A 17,268-nucleotide genomic window follows, 5' to 3' on the forward strand; every position below is an offset into this window, starting at 1 on the left:
GTTTTTGCAGTGTAAATGATATAGCAATGCAGATAGAGAAAAACTGAAAACTGCATCAGTAGGATAAATTTTCCATACAGTTGCATGAACGACGGATCTTCGGCATGTTATGTTATAAGTGTCTTATCTAAGGGAGGTTGTACTATCTGTAGTAATGTTTTTCTATTACTCAAAAGGGGCACTTGAATTATTCTAACCAATTGCTAATCACCTACAAGAACTAACTATAAATGGTCATGCAAACCAATTTTTATCCTGGTGTTTCTTTTTCTTTTCTTTTTTCTCCAGAGGAATAAATCCTTTTCCGAGACATGACGGGAAGTCTGTGGTTGAAATAATCTTAACCACACATTGATCAAATAGATTTGCAGCTTTCTCAGGAGAGACAGTACAAGAATAACGGCCAAACTACAGTGGTGGATCGTGAGTAAATCTTATTGAACATTTTTGGGGAATATATAGTACATTTCTTCCTAAATATATTGGATAATTGGATAATTTTGTACTCAATTTGCCTATTTAGAAATTTTGCTTCTCTATTTTCTACTACTTGAATAGTATTTTGCTAAGTACTTGGGGGGGGGGGGGCACTGATGGCATTGGGACCCCAAGCAGCCACTTAGTTTACCTATGCCTTGATCCATCCCTGGATCAGGATACATTATCAATCAGGTTTTATATATATTTGATGCTGAATAGACATTATTGGTAGCAATAGTTTCCCAGCTGACTGACTACACAAATTCATTTGCTCCTATATGAATGCAAACCTTCGTTCTTTATTAGTGTGTTCTATCAGAATTGCTGGAATTTTGACTTAAAATTTATGAGGTGTCAGTAATTATTGGCTGGTGACCTGGAACCCCCTCGTACAGTGTTGCTCACCCCATCACCGAGGATGAAGGAAGACAGTGAGATTACGAGCTACTTTGCTTTTACCCATGAGTGGGTTGCTATGTGCTCGACTGCTCCTAAGAGAGCACCACCTCTTCTGTTCACGATTATATTCTCTTACACTAGTGCAATCTCACTTGTCAGCAATCCTGACCCTTCTGTTCACGATTGCACGCTCGTACTTGAGTGCCACCGCATCTGATCACACCCAGCAATGGGAGCGCCTCCTCTCATGCTTGCAATGGATCACTCACTATCTCAGCTGTTTTTCAAGAACACTCCCCTGCCTGAGCTCCACTTCTCATTCATGAAACTTATAGCATTCACATGCTCGCTCGCTACTATCTAGTCACGCACAAGTGCGCTCACCTGTTGGCATGCGATCTACTTTTCCCACGCAACCTTCAAGAATGCCGTGCTCATCTGAAAAGAGCTCACATTTGCCTTCTAGTAAGGCGAGAAACTTTATAAATCCTTGTTCCCAATGAATTTTGCGAGGCTAGAGATTTCTTAACGATAACATTTCTTCCCTGAAGATACACATTGGTATGTGATACAACTGCTTACACGCCGGCTACCTTTCCTCTCCTACTAGAATGAACATACACACTACCGGTAGGATTAAGGGCTTTGCCCTTCTCATCCTTTCATGCACATGTACCCTTTAGCTTTTAGGAGAATGAAGGGAAAAGATGCGTACCAAAAGTTGTTTCTTTTGGGAACACATTACACCATGTTTGTCAACTGTTGATCTCAACCAAATGCTACTGTATATTCTTTGGTGACTTGCATGCTCTTCCATTATACAATACAATAGAAGAGGGACCTAGGATCCTTCTCATCACTTGTAGAGGACTTGCATGCTCTTCCATTATACATTACAATAGAAAAGGGACCTAGGACCCTTCTCATTGCTTGAAAATCCTACGAGAGCTTACTGGCATGAACCCGAGGTTTCCTTGTGCCCTGCGGTTTTGTGATTTGAACCTAGGGGAACATTCGGATTTTTTGCTCTCTGCAAGACACGTTGCTTGCCTCGCCCTTGCTCTTCACGATTGGTATTTTTCCTTAGGATTAGCTGTTTGTTGCAATTGTAAAACTTATGTGATTAGAACTCCACAATCATCTACCATAATTGAAAACTCTACTTGTCTCATAACTGGAATACAAGCCTACGCTATGTATTTAGTGGTATTACTTTCGGCGTAGCTGAAATGACGAGCCATTAATTTAATTTAACTACCCATACCGCAAGTTAGCGGGGGTGGGGGTAGCTTTCTATCGCTTCCACTCACGCACCGGTGATTTAGCTCACTTTACTTCTGACTCGGATGGTGTACTGTCGTTGCCGTTCCTCATCCATCACTGTTATTATTGGACTGCCATTAATTCTTTGTGTTTTTTCTTTTGTGTTAGTGTGTGTGTGTGTGTGTTGACTTCTGTGACCATGAGCACCTGCCCTGGACTCGATGGCCAGCCCTGCGGAACCTATATGTCAGCCGTGGAGACCAATCGCCACACCCTTTGTCCCGCTTGCAGAGGTCAACTGTGTGATAATAACAACCTTTGTAGTGAGTGTCAGAAGTGGTCTGCCTCCCAGTGGGAGAGGTTTGGGCAATGACGGAAGCTGAAGTCTAAGCGCGATATTTCTCTTACGAAGGTTCCTTCGAAGGGGGAAAACCCCAAGGCCTCTTCTTCCGCCTCCCAACCTTCTCTGAAGCTCCTACTCGTTCGTCCTCTTCCGAGAGACTGTCGAGTAGTAGCGTAGACCCTTTTAATTGCTGCCAAGCCCAATCCTCAAGAAATGGTGTTGCTTCCCCTAGCAAAGCTGCCCCACCTCTCCCCCCTGGGTGAGGCCTTGTCTATGTCTTCTGTTTTACAGGTATGGTCATCTTTGGGGCTTCTGGGTCTGCCCTCCAAGGACTCCTTGCTACAGCTCATCCTCCAGGGTGCAAGTGTGCAGCCATTGTCGTCGACTTTGGAGGTAGATCTTCTTGCGCTCGTCGACGTCGTTGTGTCAGGAGTGTCTTCTGTGGTGTCTGCCGACGCCCCTGCTCCTCCAGACTCTCCAGCTGTTGCTGTCAACTTAATATCCCCAGTTCCTAATCATCCTTCGAGGGGAAACTTAGTCCTACGTGTTTCCTGCGAGTGTTTCTCTTCCCCGGGGAGTTCTCTCATAGAGACTCCTCTTCGGAGAAATCCTGCTGCTTATGGTCAGCTTGCTTATCCAACAGCCTCTAGAGGGCATCTCCTTTGCAGAGCTTGCCCTCGACTCCGCCTTAGAGGTCATCCTTCACCACCGGTTAAAGGGTGCCTCTTCGGCACTTCATCTTCGCCATCGCAGCTGTCCCCCGGAGAGGAGTCTCTGCTTTAGTCGTCTCCTGGCCCTCAACCTTCGCCCGTTCCTGGACCTTTCGACAATGCTACTGCTAGTCCTTGGACTTCGGTCCTCGACTTCTGTAGATCATTCGCGATCTCCATCGGTGGATGTTCGCCATTCCAAAGGGCACATCCCTGTTCCTGTGCATCCTACCAGCCAACCTACCATCACGTTCCTGTCTCCGGTTCAGCCTCCTGAGGCCTAACCTAAGCATGCAGCTGCGTGCCAATGCTCTTCAGCTCACCAGCGCCCTGCAGTGCACCAGCACTCACCAACATCTTGTCAGCGCAAGTCTGCTCTGTCATGCTTTACAGAGCGCCTTGCTTTTCAGCTCGTCAGCGCTCTACAACGCTTCAGTGGCCTTAAGACAAACAGCCTTTATCTGCTCGCCCTCAGCACCTTCCAGCGCAACCTCGATAAAGAGAGCAACATTTGCCAGCTCGGCAGCGCTCACCAGCCAACCTACGATCGCCGGTGCAGCAGAGCTTGCCGAAACCTCAGCGAGCGCGCAACTTCGGTCTCCGGCTCTCCTATATGACATCTAGAATGCTCTCCTGTGTGCCAGCGATCTCCAGCGCGCCAGCATTCTCCTGCGCGCCAGCACTCTCGCTCGCACACCAGCACTCTTGCCCGCACGCCAGCACTCTCCACTGCCAAAGCTTACAGCTGCTCTCCAGCAACCTCCAGCGCAGCGTCGTACTACGCTCCCGCACTCTCGTGCAGTCGGAGGGGACTGCACTCCGACTGCACAACACCCTGCGCACGGTCTTTCTACGCGCTCATGCTCTCCTACACTTTCTAAAGAAGCTGCTCAGCGCTTTACTGCATGCTAACGCTCTCTGGCACACCAACGCTCTCTTGTGCACTTACACTCACCAATGCACCAGCGCTCGCCAATGCGCCAGCGCTCACCTGCGCATTCGTGCATTGACTAGCAATAGGAACATCACATTGACGGGTCACCATCGCCTCGATCCCCTCCCCGCAAACGCCTTTTAGCGCGTCCGGCGGGGAAAGGGGATCGGGCCTCTACAGAAGGGTTCAGGATTCCGAAACTGCTTCCTCAGAGACTCGTTGTAGGGAACCTTCAGTCCATTTCCTCTTAAGGGATCTGTCTGACAGTGCGTCAGTCAGTAAACAGCCATAGTTCAGTGCTGTGGTCAGGGCAGTGTACAGGCCTTCAATCCAGCTCTGTCTGGCCACTCTTCGGAGCATCCTACAGTTACAGCTGACCCTCTGCAAGGAACTATGACTTCTCCCCTGAAGAGGAAAAGAGGAGTCTCAGATTCAGCCACTTCTTCGAGGGTAAAGCTGACTGCGGTTAGACCATCAAGGCCAGCTCCTCCTGCATCTTCCTCTAGATAGTGTCCTACCTTATCAGCCTAGGGAATTGCGTGAAGAAAGGCCCTCATCCCTTCCACCTTTGGATGAAGCCTCCCCTCACTCGGAGAGTTCCCCACCACCAACGGAAATCAGGAGGGACACATCTTCTCGGCCTTTGATGCTGGAGTCCTATGTTCTTCCTCAGAAGGAGTCCAAGGACTCCAAGACTCTTCCAAAGTCCTCATTTAGGACTTCTAATTCTCAGAAACAGCCTATCGCTCAAGTGATGTCCGTGACCCACCCAAAGAAGAGCTCATGGGGATGGAAGAGCTGCAAGTCCAACATTGGAGAGCAAAAATAGTCATAAAATGCATGCTGGTAGGTTCTGACTCTCATAAGGGTTCTCGATAGGTTTCCCAACCCAGAGATACCGCCACGGGAAAGCAAGGACACGGTCTTATACTGTTTCTTTGGCACCTAGAAACCCTCAAAGACCAGTGCAGTCTGGCCCTGGTCTCAAGGGCTGAAGGGTGCCAGGGCTAGGATTGCCCTAAAACTCTTTGAACATGCTTCCTCACAACGTTCAGTCTCTACCAATAAGCTTCTCCCACCTCCTCATGTCCAACAGAGGTATTTTGAGATTCTGGAGGAGCTTCGTCCAGCTCTACCTCTCCATCACTCCTTGGAAGAGCTCACCAAGGGTCTCTCTGGAGAGAGACTCCTGATCGACAGGTCTCATTCAAGGCAACCAAATTCCTTAACCAGGAGAAGGTCACTGAGTACGACATGCAAGTTATTTCGTGGCTTGATGTCTGGTTAGGGACCTTGGGAATCCTGGTACAAGCTGAACATTTCTCCAAGGAATGTACCAGGAAAGCAGTGGAGGCTTTCCTGCTCTCATGTATTCGCACATTCGAGTTTCTCGCCCACAATTTTCAAACATTTGAGCTAATACTATCCTGAAACATCGGGACGCGATGTCTCAGAGGTGCCACCAACAAGTCCCAAATGCCGAGATCACTAGGCTCAGATATTCCTCACTAGAGGGAGCCTATCTGTTCGAGCCTAAGGACGTGGAACATGCTGCTGAGAGATGGAGGAAGTCCCATCAGGACTCCCTCCTCCATAGGGCTTTGACTTCCAAGCCCTATAAACCACCATTTCCTTAGCAGTCCCATCCAGCTAAGACTAGAACGAACAAGACAGCAGCGAAGACCATTGTGTCTAAAAAGCCCTTTCCTGCCAAGGAGAGGAAAAGCACCAAGATCTCCAGGGGAGGAAAATATCCTAGAGGGAATGGCTGAGCCTGCAAACGCTAGGATAGGCACTACCCCTGCTTGTCCACTAGTAAGGAGATGCCTAAAACGTTGCTAGGACTGGTGGAAGCAACTTGGGGCTGAACAATTCAGTGTCAATAGACTCCTTTGCCATGGGATCAACAAAGGGGCTGGCCCATCGGGTAGAAGTCCAGGACCCTGTTGAAGAAGCGAGGTCCTCAATGGGTCCCCAGGCTTCTTCAGTCAACTTTTTTTTGTGATAAAGGTGTCAGGGTGTTGGAGACCAGACATCGACCTCTCAGCTCTGAACACATTTTTCAAGCAAACCCCGTTCAGCATGGAGACGGCAGACATGGTCAGACTAGCGTTAAGATCACAGGACTTCATGTGCACACTGGACATTAAGGACGGGCGTTCTTCCTGATCCCAATCCATCCGTCTTCAAGGAAGTACTTAGGATTCAGCCTAGACAACAGGGAATACCAGTTCAAGGTAATATGTTTCAGTCTCTCCACAGCACCTCAAGTCTTCTCCAGAGTGTTTGCCCTAGTGTCATCTTGGGCACACAGGATTGGCATCCGTCTCCTTCGTTATCTGGACTACTGTCTAATCCTAGCAGACATGGTGTCAACCCTTCTTCAACATCAAAACAAACTTCTGAGGCTTTGCAAAGATCTGGGGATCATGGTAAACCTAGAGAAGTCCTCCCTGCTTCCTACACAAAGACTGGTATACCTAAGCATGATAAAAGAAACCAATCTACACAAAGCCTTTCCATCAGACGACAGAATAGCAAAGCTGAGAAAGGTCGCAAGACCCTTTCTCAGACGAGAAGAACTTCCAGCCCAGATGTGGTTAGATCTCCTCGGTCACCTTTCATCACTGGCCTGTCTAGTTCCCAACGGTCACTTCAAGATGAGATCTCTCTAGTGGTGACTCAAGTCCCGGTGGAATCAGGCTGTCTATTCTCCGGACATTCGGATCCCCATGGGATCAGCGGAACAGACGGACCTTGAATGTTGGGGGGCCGACAAGAATCTATGAAAGGGAGTGGATCTTCTCCTCCTCCCCCCAGATTTGATGCTGTTCTCAGACGCTTCCAAAAAAAAAAAAAAAAAGGGTGAGGCGCCCACGTGCTGCACCACACGACCTCAGGCCTCTGGTTGGTGTCAGAAGAGTACCTCCACATAAATCTCCTAGAGATGAAGGCTGTCTTTCTGGCTCTCCTACAGTTCCAACGGTTCCTGGTGGGCCACTCGGTGGTGGTGATGAGCGACTAAAAGCAAGGAAGTACCTTTTTGCAGCCCCTATCCCATATAGCAGTAAAGATATTGAGATGGGCCGAGATTCACTCGATATCACTATCGGCATCCTTTATTCCAGGCAAGAGGAATGTGCTCACTGACAACCTGAGCAGAGCATCTCATATAGCGAGTACCGAGTGGTCTTTGAATCATCTAGTAGCCAACAAAGTTCTGACTTTGTGGGGTTCTCCAACAGTGGATCTCTTTGGAATGGCCCTAAACTTCAGGCTCCCATTGTACTGTTGGTGGGACAACACCTACGTTTACGCCTTTCCCCCATTTTGTCTGTTGAGGAGGGTACTCAACAAAGCTAGAGCATTGGTCAATCTCTTAATGACCTTCATAGCTCAGCTATGGCATCATGCAGAATTGTTTACAGACTTTCTGCAACACCTGACAGTCTCCAAGAGAACTTCCTCCACAACATCATAAACTCAAACAACCACATGCCAGCATATTCCTCAAAGACGTAGCTTTGCGACGACTTCACACCTGGAGAAAATCCAGCATTTCCTCTCTGAGATGTTTTCACAACAAGTTGCAAGCAGGATGTCTAGATACCTGCGAAAGTCATCAGCAGCAGTCTACCAGGCAAAGTGGAAGGTCTTCTGTGGTTGGTATCGTGAAATGGGTATCTCTCCACTCGATGCTACTATTCCAGCAATAACGGAGATTTTCACGTATTTGCAAGAAGAAATGTGCCTGTCAGTCTCAGAGGTATAAGGCTATCGCTTAGCCTTAAACCTCGCCTTTAGACTGAATGGAATGGACATTTCCTCATTGCTAGAACTTTCCTTACTCATACGGAGTAATTAACTTACCTGTCCTCAGTCTGATGTTAGACCTCTCCCATGGAAACGTGGTTCGAGTTCTCAGGTCTCTTAAGAGACCTCCCTATGAACCATTACTCCAGGCAACAGATAGTTGCCTAACTTGTACGATGGTGTTCCTGCTAGCTTTGGCTTCCACCAAGCAAGTCGGTGAACTTAGTGGTCTCTCAAACGACATCGCCCATTCAAGGTGATGGGGAGAGGTAACGTTCAGCTTCGTCCCTGAGTTTATTGCTAAGAATCAGAACCTAGGAGTAGCGGATCCTCGATTTGACTACTTAAAATTTCGAGTCTTCGTTCTGTAACAGATAATCATCTCTTACTCTACCCAGTGAGGAGTTTGAGGCTGTACCTTAAGAAAACAACAGAAGCCTGTCCTTGTGTGCTTGCACTCTTCATCAGCACAGGACAATGCACTGAATCCAAACCCTCCTCCTTGACGTCGCCCCAGAGATCATGATGTCAGGGGTGTAGCTACGTCCCTGGCATTCAAGAGAAACTTCTCAGTGACGTAGGTTCTTCAAGCTGGGGTGTGGAAACGTCAAACTACGTTCACATCCCACTACCTGCAAGACCTGACCCACAGGAGACTCGATACGTTTCCTATCGGTCATGTGGTGGCTGCACAACAGCTGGTTTAAGACGTCAAGCTCCTTATTGGACAAGTAGCAGAAGGTTGAGGGCATTGTTACCAGGTTTTAGTCTGCGTGAATGAAAAGGTTTGACTGGCTCTTATTCTTTTCTTCATCCTCCCCTTTCTTGGGTAAAGCTGCATCCTGGGTTCTCTGCATAAGCCAACTTCAAACCACTGCAGGTAACCCATACTTTCTTGTGTACCTAGTATTAAGACTATTACTGTTGCGTCCTCATACCCTAGCGAGGTGGTATTGGGAAAGTCTTGGTTACAACAGTTTTTCCTTCCAAAGGCTAATGAATAACTTTAACTGGACGGTCACACTTCTATATATCTCAACACACAGCTTGCTTAGCGAGGTGCAGGGACTTCTTATTGTTGAGTACTGACATACTCAGATAAGGAGCCCACGGGTAAAGCCAAAAGCCAGATTGGCTGGGACGTTCACCTTTCCTAATGGGGGAGTCATCCCTAATAAATAGCATGGTTTTTATTCCAGTTATGGAACAAATGACAAATTCGTATGTAATTTGTATTTTTAAATATTAAACTTAGCCGGTGAATATATAATAGCTGACGTTTCCGACGGCTCGACAGAATTCAAAAACTCGCGAGCGATCGCCATGAAGGTAGCGGGTGTGCCCACCAGCGCCAACTATCGGCCAGATACCGCATATACATGTAAACAGCTTCAGTTCTTCTCTGTCGGTTTCATCAACAAGTCGATTCCACTCGCTATTATGACCTCGAGTTTTCTACCGAATTGGTGAAGTACTTTGTTTTGGTTTTATTGCTTTCGCCGTGTTGGATTATTCAATACTATCCTCAAAAGAAATGCTTTTGAAAGGAGAGTAAAAGTGTTTTGCCCTTGCTTTTATCTCTGGTTTTTTTCCATAGAGTAAAAATGGCCGACCCTTCCCTTAGTGTACGGAAGTGTGTTTTAGGCTTTTAGCAATTATCTTATCACGTTATAAATTGTTGCTGTTAATTATAGATTTTCCTCTATATATTTTATATCTCACCCGCCTTTATTAGGCCTCTTCGATTAGCTTTCCATTTATACTAAACATCAATATAAATTTTAATGATTTGTTTATATGCGGCCTTACCTATTCCTCCCCTAATCTGAGAGTAGGCGGTCCTAACTTGGAAACCGAAGTTAAACAACGTTGAGCCCATTCAACTTTTATTTTCGTTAAGTTTAAATCATTTGCTCTGTAAGAGTTATTAAATGAATATTTTTTAGTAGATATTTTATGAAAGATATTCTTTGAATAGTCTTCGTGCTGTTTCAAAGATGAACTAACATTTGGTTTATTTATGCTACGCAGTTTGCGCTCTATCGTTACGATAGAGAAAGAGAGAATCACGGTTTCACTTTGCAGAAAGAGTAAATTGATTTTGACGTTTTGTTCATTCTTCTTTCAAACTGAAATGTTTTAAATACTAATTTAAAGGAATTTGTTAATTTTCAATTTCTTAGTCCTTTCAGTTTTTTCCTTTGGTCAAATAACCTGTTTATTGACGAAGGGTAAGTGGGCTTTTCTCTTCTGTATGAAATCAGAGAGAGAGAGAGAGAGAGAGAGAGAGAGGAAGAGAGAACGTTCCGATCTTTATTCTCGTCCCAAGCGAGTAACGTTGTTCTCGAGTCAGTTTTTTACTCTCGTCCCAAGTCTCTGTATGGGGAGAAAGGATAAAACGTTTTTAGTTTTTATTCTCGTCCCAAGGCACTGTACAGTGAGAGATTGAAAACGTAGTTTTTAATGAACTAGTGTTTAGTCTCCTCCCCAGTCACTGATCCTTTTAACTTTATATATTTCCGTTTTATTCGATATATATGTTTACTGTTTTTTTGCTTGTATTAATGTGCTTACATTATACAACTTATTTCGCAATTATAACCTTTTGATGTAGGGGAGAATTGCGTGCTTCAGGTAGAAATCAGTTTTTATTCATGCCTAATGTGAAATTATTGAAAAATTCGATTTCAGTGAAGTAAGTGCAAAAACAGAAAATCGTAGTGATAAAGTGATAATTGCGCAAAGTGTTTTTTAGTGTTGCGACCGAGGGTTCGTCTGTTCGTGCTTGTCGTTCACCTAGTCCGATACCTCTTTCAGGCTCCCATGCTACCAGGGAGAAGTAATGTCGTAGGACTTATGGGGACGAGAGGCTTTAACCAACGAACAAACGTTCCCTCTATGGTATCGGGCGTGTCTAGCAAGATCGCCCCTACCATAAGACGAGCGAGGCTGTTTTTCTCCTCGTCATCCGAAGGCTTCTTGCAAAAGAAATCTTGGAGCAAAGTTTCTAGACCCTTAAAGCGGAAGTCAGTCCATTCAGGACAGGTCCAGCGTCCTGGCTGTAGCCATGGGGACAGCTCTGACCCTTTGCAGTCGTCGGAAGACGATTCGCTTATTAAACGCAAGCGTAACACGGGGTCCTAGGGTCGCGGTAAAGGCAATGTTTTGCCAACACAGACATTACCGTCGTCTCGGCCCGTCCCGACTCCTGTTGATCCTAAATGGGTTGTCCTGCAGGACATGCAGACTAAGCTTGCCTCCCTTATGGAGAAGTATGACGTAGAGCAGGTTCACGATGAACCTTCGCTTTCGAGTCGCCGTTACACTAAACGAGACTCTGGCCGTCAGCCGCCCAAATGAGCATTTACTCGTCCGTTTGACGTTATGAAACGTGATGTTGGGATTTGTCACGTCAGTCACGTGACTTGGATCCTTACTCGCTGCAGTCCCGTGTTGACTTTCAGCCGCTACCGCAGCCTCGTGTTGACGTTCAGCCGCTGCCGCAGTCTCGTGTTGACGTTCAGGACGCTCGCCAACCAGCTCAGTTGCCTTGTTTTGACGTTGAACGTCAAGCACCGCAGTCAAGAGTTGTTTTAACTGCTCTATCTAGGCAGTCAAGGCAGTCTCGACTTGACGTCGAGTGTCCTCCCGCACCTGTTGTTGTTGCTGGTCAGTCCTTTAAGCAGTTACATGACATAGCGTCCTTGACTGCTACTGATGCTCCTTTGCGTGTGGACTCTGCTTGTCAAGCATTGCCACCACGGCAGGTCTCTCCCTTGCTTGAGACTCGGCAATGGTCGGACGAGGTTCCTTCAGATGAGGAAGTTGCTGATCCCCCTCCTACTGATATTCCCTTGGGGACTCTGTCAGACGGAGAGGAGCCTAAAGCTGCTCAGCCCTCTATGGACTTTAAATAAATCATGCTGATTTTTAAGGATCTTTGTCCGGACCATTTTGTAACTGCTGCTCCTCGTTCGCCTAAACGTCAGAGTTTACACTAGGCCTAGCTACTTCGAAGCCGTTGTTTTCTAAGCTAGTGCTCTCTCGCTCTTCTAAGAGAGCTTTACGTTTGCTAGGCGACTGGTTGATCACCAGGAGGAGTTTGGGGGAGACAGCCTTTGCTTTCCCTCCTTTTAAACTGGCTTATAGAGCGAGCGTCTGGTATGACACGGGAGAAGTTCTCGGCTTGGGAGTTCCTGCCTCTGCCCAGATAGATTTCTCAAGCCTCATAGACTCTCCCTGGCGCCTGGCCATGAGACGCTCCAAGATTTTATGGTCAGCTTCAGAGCTAGACCATCTCCTGTTAGGAGTTTTTTCGAGCGTTTGAAGTTTTGCTGTACAATTATGTCATGCATAAACAAGGCTATCAGGGATGGCTCCAATGATCTGACAGCCACGTTCTCTGCAGGAACAAGACTATCAGGGATGGCTCCAATGATCTGGCAGCCACCTTCACTGCAGGAGTACGTAAGATGCAAGTGCGCTCAATGTGTTCATTGTCAAGACAAACTTCACGATGAAGTCTACCAAGCTGTCTTGACAGCATTAATGGAAGGCGACTGGATGGTCTCTCTCGACCTTCAGGATGCATACTTCCACATCCCGATTCATCCAAACTTTCAACTACATCTGAGGTTTGTGGACGGGAAAGTAATGTACCACTGTTGAACACTGTACTCCGACCTCATTCCTGCTCCTCTTGTTTTTACAAGGCCCTTGCAAAATGTAGCAAGCTTTCTACATTTTTTGAGGATTCAGAGCCTCCCTTTATTTTGACGACTGGCTAATCAGGGCGTTCGTCATTATATCGCTGTCTGGAGAGCCTCTAATTGACATTAGACCTAACCAAGGAGCTAGGTCTCATAGTGAACGTAGAGAAGTCGTAACTTACAGTATCCCATCCCAGACTATTCTTTTTTTGGGAATGAGGATACAGTGTCTGATTTTTCGACCCTTTTCGTCTCCCGCAAGAATGGAACAAGCTCTGTTAAAAGTCCTTCACTTGCAAGAGAAAAACAGTTGCTCTGTAAGAGTTTGAACTAGCCTCGAGGGAACTCTTTCATCGCTGGAGTAGTTTATCTCTCTGGGGAGACTCAACCTATGCCCTTTCCTATTTCACCTATACATTGGAACAAGGAGAAGGGCTTAGTGAGTATCTCTTTCCCAATCTCCAACTCAGTCTAGACATGTCTGACTTGGTGGGACAGCAACATCAGACTTCGAGAAGGTCTTTCTCTTGCGATCGAGAACCCAAACCATGTGTTGTTTTCAGATGCAGCGGATTTGGGTTAGGGAGCTCCACTGGACAGTCTGGAAGGCTCGGTTCTTTGATCCACGGATCAGAAGGAATTCCTTTTAAGGCAGTAACATCTCTCCTTTGGCGAGATTTGTGCAGAAATGAATGTCTTGGCGGACGGCCTCAGCAGAAGAGGACAAGTCTTCTCCATGGAGTGGACGTTGCATAAGACTGTGTGCGAGAAGCTATGGATGACATGGGGTCTACCCACCATAGATCTTTTTGCTACTCTCTCTGACAGAGAGGCTCTCGACTTACTGCTTTCCAGTTCCAGATCCAGAGGCAGCTCACATAGACGCTTTCCTGCTGGACTGGTCTCACCTGGACGTTTATGCCTTTCCACCTTTCAAGATCCTAGACAAGGTGCTGCAGGAGTTCACCTCTCACGAAGGGACCAGGTTGACATTGGTTGCTCCACTCTGGCCCGCGAGAGAGTGAGTAACAGAGGTACTTCAATGGCTGGTAGACATTCCAAGGAGTCTACCTTTAAGGATGGATCTCTTACGGCAGCCACGTAAGGAGTCTTCATCAAAGCCTCCCCGCGCTTCGTCTGACTGCCTTCAGACTATCGAAAGACTCTCAAGAGCTAGAGGATTTTCGAAGGGGGCAGCCAGAACGATTGCGAGAGCTAGGAGAGCATCTACCATCAAGGTCTATCAGTCGAAGTGGGAAGTCTCTAGAGACTAGTGCAAGTCATCATCCATTTCCTCTTCCAGTACCTCTGTAGCCCAAATTGCAGACTTTCTCCTACATCTGAGAAATGTTCGCTCCCTCTAAGCGCCCACTATTAAGGGCTACAGGAGCATGTTGGCGTCTGTGTTCAGACATAGAGGCTTAGATCTGTCCAATAATCAAGATCTCCAAGATCTCCTTAAGTCCTTCGGGACCTCTAAGGAGCGTCGTATGGCAACTCCTGGATGGAACTTAGACGTGGTCCTAAGGTTCCTAATGTCCGACAGGTTTGAGCCATTACATTCAGCCTCCCTGAAGGATCTCACCCTCAAGACGCTTTTCTTAGTGTTCTTGGCTTCGGCTAAAAGGGTCATTGAGATCCATGCCTTCAGTAGGAACATCGGCTTTTCTACAGATAAAGCCACATGTTCACTTCAGCTTGGTTTTCTTGGCCAAAAATGAACTGCCTTCTCGTCCTTGGCCTAAGTCATTTGATATACCTTGCCTGTCAGAGATCGTAGGCAACGAGCTTGAAAGAGTGCTGTGTCCAGTTAGAGCTCTGAAGTTTTATTTAGCTCGGACTAAATCCTTACGAGGTGGATCTGAGGCTTTGTGGTGCTCAGTTAAGAAGCCTTCATTGCCTATGTCAAAGATTGCTTTGTCATATTTTATTAGATTTTTAATCCGAGAGGCTCATTCTCACTTGAGTGAAAAAGATCGTTGCTTGCTTAAGGTTAAGACGCACGAAGTAAGAGCTATAGCAACTTCTGTGGCCTTTAAGCAAAACAGATCTCTGCAAAGTATTATGGACGCGACCGTTTGGAGAAGCAAGTCGGTATTCGCGTCATTTTACTTAAAAGATGTCCAGACTCTTTATGAGGACTGCTACACACTGGGTCCATTCGTTGCAGCGAGTGCAGTAGTGGGTAAGGGTTCTACCACTACATTCCCTTAATTCCAATATCCTTTTAATCTTCTCTTGAAATGTTTTTAATTGGGTTGTACGGAAGGCTAAGAAGCCTTTCGCATCCTTTTTGATTTGGCGGGTGGTCAAATGTCATTTCTTGAGAGCGCCCAGATTAAGGGTTTTGATGAGGTCCTGTTGTATGGGTTGTCGCCTTAGATACTTCAGCTCCTGGGAGTCTTTCAGCATCCTAAGAGGATGGCTGGGCTTCGTGAGGAAAGCGGACTAACAAGGCAGAGTAATCGTTAGAGTCAGCTTCCTTACCAGGTACCTATATTTATTTGGGTTTTGTTATGATATAACTGTCAAAAACTCTAAGCATATACGCCGTAAACTGTATTAATACTGGTCTCTACCCACCACCATGGGTGTGAATCAGCTATTATATATTCACCGGCTAAGTTTAATATTTAAAAATGATATTTTGAATATAAAATAAATTTTTGAATATACTTACCCGGTGAATATATAAATTAAAGGCCCCCCCTTCCTCCCCGATAGAGAGACAGCGGGATGAGAAGAACTGGAGCTGTTTACATGTATATGCGGTATCTGGCCGATAGTTGGTGCTGGTGGGCACACCCGCTACCTTCATGGCGATCGCTCGCGAGTTTTTGAATTCTGTCGAGCCGTCGGAGACGTCAGCTATTATATATTCACCGGGTAAGTATATTCAAAAATTTATTTTATAATCAAAATATCATTTTTCCTAACGATACAAACCTTAGCTATTTATACAAACTTGCCCGCCAGCCCTATCCACCTTAAGGTCCTATCTCCAAGCAAAGTGAGCTAAATCACAGGTGTGTGAGTGGGAGCAGTAGCAAGTTACCTTCCCATAACCCCAGCTAACTAGCGGTGTGCGTAGTTAACCCTCGTTAAACTTTAAATAATGGCTTGTCATTTCAGCTACGCCAAAAGTAATACCCCTAATAAATAGCTAATGTTTGTATCGTTAGGAAATATACAAATTACATATGAATTTTTCATTTGGCTGCTGTAAATGTTTTTAGAATATTTTATTCTAATTTTTCATTACTTAAATCGTTTATTTATTTCCTTTCCTCACTGGGCTATTTTTCCCTGTTGGAACCCTTGGGCTTATAGCATCTTATTTTCCAACTAGGGTTGTAGCTTATCTAGTAATAATAATAACGTAGATAGCTAAAACTCAGAATTAAGTGCACAAAAGTGATTTGTTCCGGCACTGTATACAAACCGTATGCTCTTTACATAGGAGTATTATTTTGGTGCTCGCCTAAAACCAGCCGTTAAAGCTTTTGCGAGGTTTAACTACCCTCCGCCAGTTAACGGAGGGTGGTAGCAGTGGTAGACTCACCTCCCTGTTCACATCAGAACTAGTAAACAACCGTCACTTTTTTAGTTCGGCTTAGTGGGATATACAAATTGTAAAATAAAGATTTATAAATAACTAGTCTAATAGCAAAAAATCTCCTTTTTATTCTTTTTTCAGGTGTGACTGCCTATGATATCCATAAGTATGCAGGTTTTTCCCAGCAATGAAGGATGCTGCTGTGGTACTTGCATGTTGGCAGAGGAGATGGATCCTCACTGTGTCTGTCCTGCGTGTATGGGTCACTCTTGCAAACAGGAGTCTACTTACCAAGTCTGTCGGGAGTGGTTGCCCTGTTATTGGTTGACGGTTAGCAGGGGACGGAAGAAGGCAAAAAGGGATCCTTCAACTTAAAGGTCAGACTCGAAGGGGAAGAATCCTCGCCATTAATCTCTGTCGACTCGACCTCTCCATGATGATTCTTGCTCGACTTGCCCTGGGAGTTGGATGAGTACGGTGTTACTCGTGTGATTCCGGGACAACCTTACATGTCGGGGGCCTCCGTTGTTTCCCCCTAGCAAAGTAGCACTGCCTGCCACCATAAACGAGTCTCTCTAAGGCAATGCAATTCATCTACTTTGGCCATCCTTGGAGTTCACGGGTTCCCCTTGCAAACAAAGGTTGCAGCAAGTCTTGTGGATAGGTACGCAATGGGAGCAGACATCTTCCTCAGGGATTGATTCCGATTTTCCCCCACGAGACTCCATAGGTCAAGGACTGAAATATTCTTGCTCGTACTCGTCCGTCTTAACTTCAGATTCTGCTTGACCCGACATTCTCTCTGCTTTGTCGGGGAGGTGAGAGCAGTTGCTGACAAGCACTCCTCGGAGTGACTAATTGGCAGATCCCTTTGGGAGTGAACCCGGGGACAAACTTCGGCTACGTCCTAAGGGCGGTTCAAGGAGTAGATCTTCTGGCTGAGTTTGCTCAGCTGGAAGGGAGACTGAGTGACCTGCCTGGAGGTTCGCCTCCAGGTCTTGGACTACCTTCCCATCTGAGGGAGGGTTGTTCTCCACCAGGTGTTGGGCAATCTTTCCTTT

At 46.2% G+C, this 17,268-nt stretch overlaps 1 protein-coding gene across 1 annotated transcript in view; it reads left to right on the forward strand.

The window, feature by feature from the left end:
- Positions 1-293: 293 nt before the first annotated feature.
- The window catches only part of LOC137618924 (zinc finger protein OZF-like), a 51,455-nt gene continuing 34,480 nt past the window's right edge, over positions 294-17,268 (forward strand). Inside the window, exon 1 of the mRNA XM_068349128.1 lies at positions 294-423. The gene's annotated coding sequence lies outside the window, so the exon portion shown is untranslated. The remainder of the gene's footprint in view (positions 424-17,268) is intronic.

Source organism: Palaemon carinicauda, chromosome 25, assembly GCF_036898095.1.
Source record: "Palaemon carinicauda isolate YSFRI2023 chromosome 25, ASM3689809v2, whole genome shotgun sequence".
In the NCBI taxonomy this organism is placed as follows: Eukaryota; Metazoa; Arthropoda; class Malacostraca; order Decapoda; family Palaemonidae; genus Palaemon; species Palaemon carinicauda.